Consider the following 7,459-nt stretch of genomic DNA (forward strand, 5'->3'; position numbering starts at 1 on the left):
TCTATCCTAGCAGCCTCCATCTTTGGCTAATACATCACCATCTTCAATTCTGCAAACCCCTCTTCCAACTTTCTTTCTGTTGTGCATACATCCATGCCAAACTACCCTAAACAGTTATTCTTTCCTAGAGGGAGATTCTGGAAGGTTCAACATCACAGCACTGTCAGTCTTTGTATCTATCCAGGGTCTGTCCCTCTCAGATGGTTATATGGTGCTTGCTCATGGTGTCTTCTCATGGTAGAAGCGGTTCTTTGGGATCTCTTTTACAAACATACTAATCTCACTTATGATGACTCTACTCTTACAATCTAATCAGTTCCTCAGAGGCCTGCTGTATGACCTTGCACATACAATTCCAACGTGTGAATTTTGTAGGGAAAATCTATGTAGATAGGGTCATGATATATGACCTAAGTATAGGTATGGCTGAGGCTTCTTTGATGCTCAATGGATAATGGATAAAGTGTTACGATAGAGAAAGGAGCCCTTTGTTGGGGTGAGAACAGATGTAGTGAGGATGTCCATGTGTAAACTGCGGGAATCTAGCTGTGAGAAAAGGCTGGGTATTGCACGCTCACTGAAGAAATTATATAGGAGGATGTGGGTGGAGAAAAGGGAAGGGGGAGAAGGTATAATTAAAATACAATCTCAAAATTGTAACAAAAATAATGCATAAGTTCTAAACAAATAAGAGAAGGAAGGGAGGAAGGACGGAAGGGAGGAAGGAAGCGAAGGAGGAAGGAAATGCTGGAAGGTTCTCATTTGCTTCTGGAATTTCTGACTCCCTCCCCCCCCCCCCTTGGCCATTTCTAAGGTACTAGCCCTCAATGCTAGGGCCCATTAGGTAGCAATCTCCCCTTCACCAGCTTCTTCTTTCTCCAGCTGTGTTCACGCTTCACAACCTCACCCAACCCTCTTTGTTCACCTAAGGCCCTGAAACCTGCTTCCTTCCCACTCTTGACCCCCAGTCTCAGAGACTTCCTGACCATGAACTTCATGCAGCCCATCCTGGACACTGAGGCCCAGTGGAAGCTGGCGTTGGGGACCTCACTTCCCTGGGAGCCATAAGCATTGGCTGGTGACCACTCATTCACACTACCTTCTCCGGGTTCAGTGAAAAGCAAGCACTCTCCAGAGCCTTGGTCTCCTGAATACTGAAAGGCACTATGGGATTTGAAGAGGTAGACATAATGAAGTGTCACTGAGAACTTGCCTCCAAGGAAGGTTCTAGCCCCTTCCTTCCTTCCTCCTCTCTGTTACTGTGTGTGAGCCTCTGTCTCTGCACACACTCTGCACACACTCCCGCCATGCTCTGCCACTGGCCACTGTCCTTGCTATGCTTTCATACTTCCCAAATGTCTTGGTTGCCTCAAGGATTTTGTTATAGTAAAGCTAATGAATACATCACCTTCCCTGTCTTGGTCAATACACCAAGTTGTATTTGTTTTTCATTCCTGAACTAGTTCATGAAATCTTGGTGTATGTCTACTTCAATTCTTTCAAGTGTATGAATTTTGTTTTTTTGTGGTACAACAAAATACCCAAGACTTGTTTATAAAGAAAAGGGGCTTACATTTCTGATACTTTTGAATGCCATAAGTGAATGCTAAGGCATCCCCATGTATTGGGCTTCTAATGAGAGTTTCACCTGTGTAAATGACATTACAATGAAAGGAATTTATGCATAAAACATGCAGCAGTATGACGGCAAGGCAGAGAGACTCAAGAGCTAGATTTTGTAACAACTTATACTCATGAGAACCAACCAAAATCATCCCATAATTACATTAATTACTTTTTCTCCCAAGAATGTTCCCCACAATAATATAACAACCACTCTCAATTACATCACCACCTCCCATAACCACTACTTGGGACCAAACTTTCACCACATGGTCTTTTGGGAGAAGACATTCAAACCATATCCTAATCATAGCACAAAATAGAATCCACAGTACAAAGCACCAGGCATTGGGGAGTATTCTGCCTTACTCTGAAAATATATATTTATACATATATTTTGGCTAATCGATAAGGCCAATACAGACAGAAAGTAGCTGCCATCCAAGCCTAGGCAAACACATATTCTGTCTGCATGGTTTCCCCAACCTTTGTGCTCTGGGTGTTTTGAGCTGGAGTGCTGGTCTGAGATGTGGGAGCTTCCTTGCACATTGTTGGACTCTGAGCAGCATCCCTGGCCTCTGACCAGTAGGTATCAACAACAGCCTTCTTTGACAGTATCCTTTTGGGGACAATTTATCACCTCTGGTCTGTATTAGGAACATATAGGAGGAAGAGGTCCAAGAGCAGACAGAAGTAGGCCTGCAGGTCATGCCCAAGTCCCCCTTTATAGTTCCTCTGCTATTGTATGGTGCTAAAATGCATCTGTGGTTCCCGATGTGCCAACATATATTCCGAAAATGCTTCGCGGCATCTTTTTAGAACAGTAAAACAAACACTGTCAGAAAGCTTACAATCCCCTCAAAAACCATTGGGAGAGGTGTGCTTAAGGATGGGCATTTGCCTAGTCCCTGGAAACAGCAGTGGCCCCAGGATTCAGCACTTGCCATTTGGTACCATCATACCTTCAGTACCTTAACATTTTAACAAAATATGTCAAGATATCTTTCTTTCTCTTCTGACTGGAATGTAATTGGGAGAATTATACCCCTAATTCAGTAATGCAGCAACAATGTGAATTATTTCTGGGCACAAGCAGAACAGTGCTGTGGTAAGACACAGCTGTGTTATCTCTGTGAGAAACAATTAGATATTTCCGGACTGCTGCATATTTCTCTGTCTACTGCTGTCATGGAAACAACAGGCTTTGTAATAAATGTTGGCCCTCAGGTCCGCTGATAGCTTCCTACCTCTGGGCTGTATATGTATACGTATACGTATATGTATATGATATATAATATATATATATTTTCCCCATACAACCTGGTGAAATGGCCCTTACTTGCCAAGTGATGTCTTTATTGGGATGCTTGGAAAGCCACACCACTGACTCCTCTGTTGGATGAAGTTCAGTTTTGCTCTTCGAGAGTCACCATAAATAAGGTCCCCAACAGTCACTGTCCTCTTCAGTGGAGTGCACTGGGCTTTTTCTTTTGGACCACCATCCAGCTCCAAATCATGACACAGAGACTTTGTTTTGGATGCTTGCCCTAGCTCAGGCATGTTTCTGGATAGCTCTTTTAACCTAACCTATTTATCTTTATCTACCTTTTGCCTCCTGTTTTTTTTTTTTTTAAACCTTTCTTCTGTATATTTTACTTTCACTGCTTCTCTGTGTGTGGCTGGCTAGAAGCTTGCCTGGTGTCATGCCCCGGAAGTGCCTTTCTTTCTCCTTCTCTCATTCCTTCTTCCTCTTGTGCCTGGATTTCTCCTCCTATTTATTCGCTCTGCCTGCCAGCCCAACCTGTCCTTTCTTTGCCTTTTTCAGCTCTTTATTAGACCAATCATGTGCCTTAGGCAGGCAAGGTGAAACAGAGGCAACACATCTTTTCATAATTAAAACACACATCATTACACCATTAAGCAAATGCAGCATAAACAAATGTAATACATCTTTACACAGTTAAAGTAATATTCTGCAGCATAAACAAATGTAACACATCCTTGCCAATTTAAAATAATATTCCACAACGTGCATGCCTTTAGATTCAGCCCACAGTGTTCTAAGAAATAGGCACACATTGTTGAATTTGTCCATGAAAAGGGATGAGAAATATCTGGAGTGGTTGATTGTAATTGTTTTATGACTCTTGTGCCCTTGGGGAGTAAGTCAGAAGCTAGGGAAGGCCTTCTCCCTCTAATACTCTCTTTTGGATTTGGGGAACATATGAACACACACACACAACAAATCTTTCAAAAATTTAATTAAGCATAAGTTTAATTCACTATTTAATTAAGTAACATTTCTTAAAATTCTGAGTTAATCAAACAAGTACTAAGATATAAATCCAAGTGGTCTGAAAATCTCTAAGCTTATTTGTTAAAGCAAATATATCATTGTAACAGCTCAAGGGAAAGGGGAAATTTTGATTGAACATTGACTTAAACAAATTATTATGCTAAGAATAACACCTTTTCCAAGACAAAAATATTAGTTTTAAAAATCTCAATTATTGTATGTATAATTCCAACAGACTCAGAAAGGTGTCGTATTTTGCTTTGACATACAACTAACGTTTTTTTTTTTTTTTGTGGAAATTTTATTAGTTATTTGATATGAGAAAAAATGGATTCAGCATTTTGTCTGACTTTAAACCTCACCTACCTTGCACATGACCTTTTCCAATGCAGCACTAAACTTACATTCATGCAACGAACACCATCAATAACAGCATAAAAATGGCAGGTTTCTGGTTCACTTTTCCAAAAGCATATCTGTCCTCCTGCCTAATCGGTGTGTTTACATAGCTACAGGAGTGTTTACACTCTGGCCCTTCTTCCTGTGGACTCAAAGTCTAATCTGTACTCTACCACATCACTGAAGTGTCCCTGGACTTGACAGTTCAGACTACTGCACTTCTAGGAGATGTTTTCCCCCAAAGCGAAATGCTGTTTAACATGGAGGCTCAAGTTCTGTGCCTAACATAGTGCTCAACACAAATGAACTTCCCAGTATCAGCTCTGTCAATGTCAAGATTTGCTGCCTACTTCCTTAAAGAGGAAAAGTAAAAGTCAAGGCACAAGTATGAAGTCCTTTAGAGGATTTGGGGCTAAACATTCATTTAGGCCAGTATTTCTCAATCTGTGGGTCATGAAATCTTTGGCAAAATTCAATCACCAAGAATATTTACATTATGATTCATAACAGTAGCAAATTACATTTATGAAATAACAATGAAAATAACTTAATGTTTGGGGGTCATCACAAATTAAAGGGCTGCAGCATTAGTAAGGTTGAGAACCACCTTTTCATAGTGACACTTGGTACCTGGGGGGCCATTTCAGGCAAAGTAGAAAAACAGTTTATATTGCATGGGCTCAGGCCCTTTGTCTAAGAGTTCCTCTCCCCTTGGTCTTCTTCACAAGCTCTTGAGCCATCACACACTAAGTCAGCACAGATCACAGGGTCCCTAAGTCATATTTTAAAATGCTGACCCTGGTCCTTATATGAGGGAATCTCAGAAATAGTCTTTGAACTTGTGTTTTAAACTTGAGATAAATATAAATTTCATTGGTTTTGGTGTGCTGGAACGTAAACTTAGGACTTCTAATAGAAGAGCAACTCTTACTGTTGAGCCATCTCTCTAGCCCCTTTAATGAGTGAAATTCTTAAAGGTATGTTGCATGTATTTTCCAAACTTAACACACACGAAACACTTCCTATCCCCCATAGGAAAGACACATGACCAGACAGATGAAGTCCTTCCAAGTACTCACTCATATCTTATATGGATAACAAACAGATAAACTAAATCCTCTTGAAGTTCAATCACTTTTTAAAAATAAAAATGATTCTCTAATTGCTTTCAAAGTAAAACCAAATGTCTAGAATCAACTAAAACCTTCAACTCAAGTATGTCACACTCTCCATGTATGCTGAAACTCACAGATGTTTCAGAGAGCTTAGAGATACAGGGGAGTTCTTGGATGGTTACACAGTTCATTTTGAATGGAGCATGGACGTGTTAATACCACACATTAGGCTAATTTCATTGTCTCCGTAATTTTCTGGACCTTGTTGATTGGAAGATGGCTTGCATCTGAAATGCAGCTTGAGGTCCAGCTTCTGGTCTTAGGTCTGAACCCAGAATTGGGATCTGAAAGCCCACAGTGGCTTCTTGGAGTGAGAAGGATTCTCCTGGCCTTGGTTGTAAGTCTTTCTGCTAATTTGTGCCATCTCCTCCCCTACTCTCTCTATTCAGCAACACAATCATTGGCAACTTTCAGTTCTGACTTGACAGATGGGGCCCTGTGGTTCTTACAGGACTGCACATAGCTTTTCTCCAGACTGACAATACTCTGCAGCCAAGGCCCAGGCCCCCTCACCCAAACTGCAGCTCTGCTCATGAACTGATCAAGAACTCCCACAGCACATCTACCTAACTCTGCCTCTGGGCATGTTTGTTGAGCCCCCCAAACACTGCTTTGTTATCTCCCACCACAGCCTAGTACCCTCCTTGTCTGTCAATCCTTAGGGTGCTCTGGTTCTCCCCATTTACAGCATTTTGTTTCCTTTGAAGTGATCAAAGCTTGGTTTTGTTTTTGCTACTTGAGTTAAAAGAACCATCTCCTCTGATTTTGCCATTACACCACAGGTAGGGATGAGTTGCTTTGAGAACAAAAATTCCCTAACATGAATGTCTTCTTCCCTTTTATCTTCACTTATTTTATGTCATCCTTAATGCCTAAAATATACTTCAACCCAATTTCCAGTCCAAGGACCATGGCCTCACTCCCTCCTACTAATAGAACTCACATGGGAAAGAAACTCATGTTCCTTCTGAGCTGTGCTGATCCCCAGTTCCTGATACTATGGTGTCTGCAGCCCTTGAGGTGCCTCCATATCGGGTTGGTGCTGTGTTTGTAAACAGGCTCCCAGAAGTCCTGCTCAGAGCACATGTCCTTCATACTGTAGAATGTCTCCCACCATCATGGCAGTGATGGGCTCTATGTTAATCATGGGTTCATTTTCACTGCTGAGAAGGTGGCTGATTCTGCAAGGACTTGTAGATTTGAGGGAAAGTGAACAATTTGATCAGAGTATCCCATTTAAAGACAAGAACCGGGTAGAGGAAGGATGTGTGCCCAGGTCTTTCTCTTCCTCCTCCCACTGTATTCTATTTTTCATCTCTTGGAGCTGAAGCCACAGTTCCTGTAGAGATCTCTTTCCGTCCCACTCACCACTTTCCCTGAAGATTGATGATGGCCTGTGTTTCCTCGAATGCTGTCAGGCAGGAGGAGTCATCAGGGAACTTCACAGAGATGGAGCATTGACACCCAAGCAAAGAAATATGGGCTTGCCCATGTTCACTTACACTTTTGAATTTTATATTCGTTTGCAAGGAGAGGTCTTTGTCAAGTGTTGCTGTTCAGGTAATCTTTCTGCTTCAAACGTCTGGTTGACAGTTGTGGGTGTTTGTAACCCATCTCAAGGTAGGTGAGTGAAAGATTTCAAAGTTAAAGCACATAAAGAAAGTCTGCTTCCTCCAGTAATCATGTCAGCAACATCCAGCTTTATTTATAGATTAGCAGAGAAAAGCTGGGCTCTTTCTGTATCTATGGCTTTTGTCAAATGAAAAGACTCTTTTAATATGGCAGAAGTTTTGCATCATTGGTGAATAAGAACACCATTGCATCTCTGTAGAGAAACATACAGACATTTAATGTATATGTGTGTGAGTGTATGCGTGTATGTACATGTGTGTGCATGTGTGTGAGTGTACTGTGTGTATACGTGAGTGTGTGTGTGTATGTGTGTACACATGTGTGTACATGTGTG

The sequence above is a fragment of the Phodopus roborovskii genome, unplaced genomic scaffold (genome assembly GCF_943737965.1).
Source record: "Phodopus roborovskii unplaced genomic scaffold, PHOROB, whole genome shotgun sequence".
Lineage (NCBI taxonomy): Eukaryota > Metazoa > Chordata > Mammalia > Rodentia > Cricetidae > Phodopus > Phodopus roborovskii.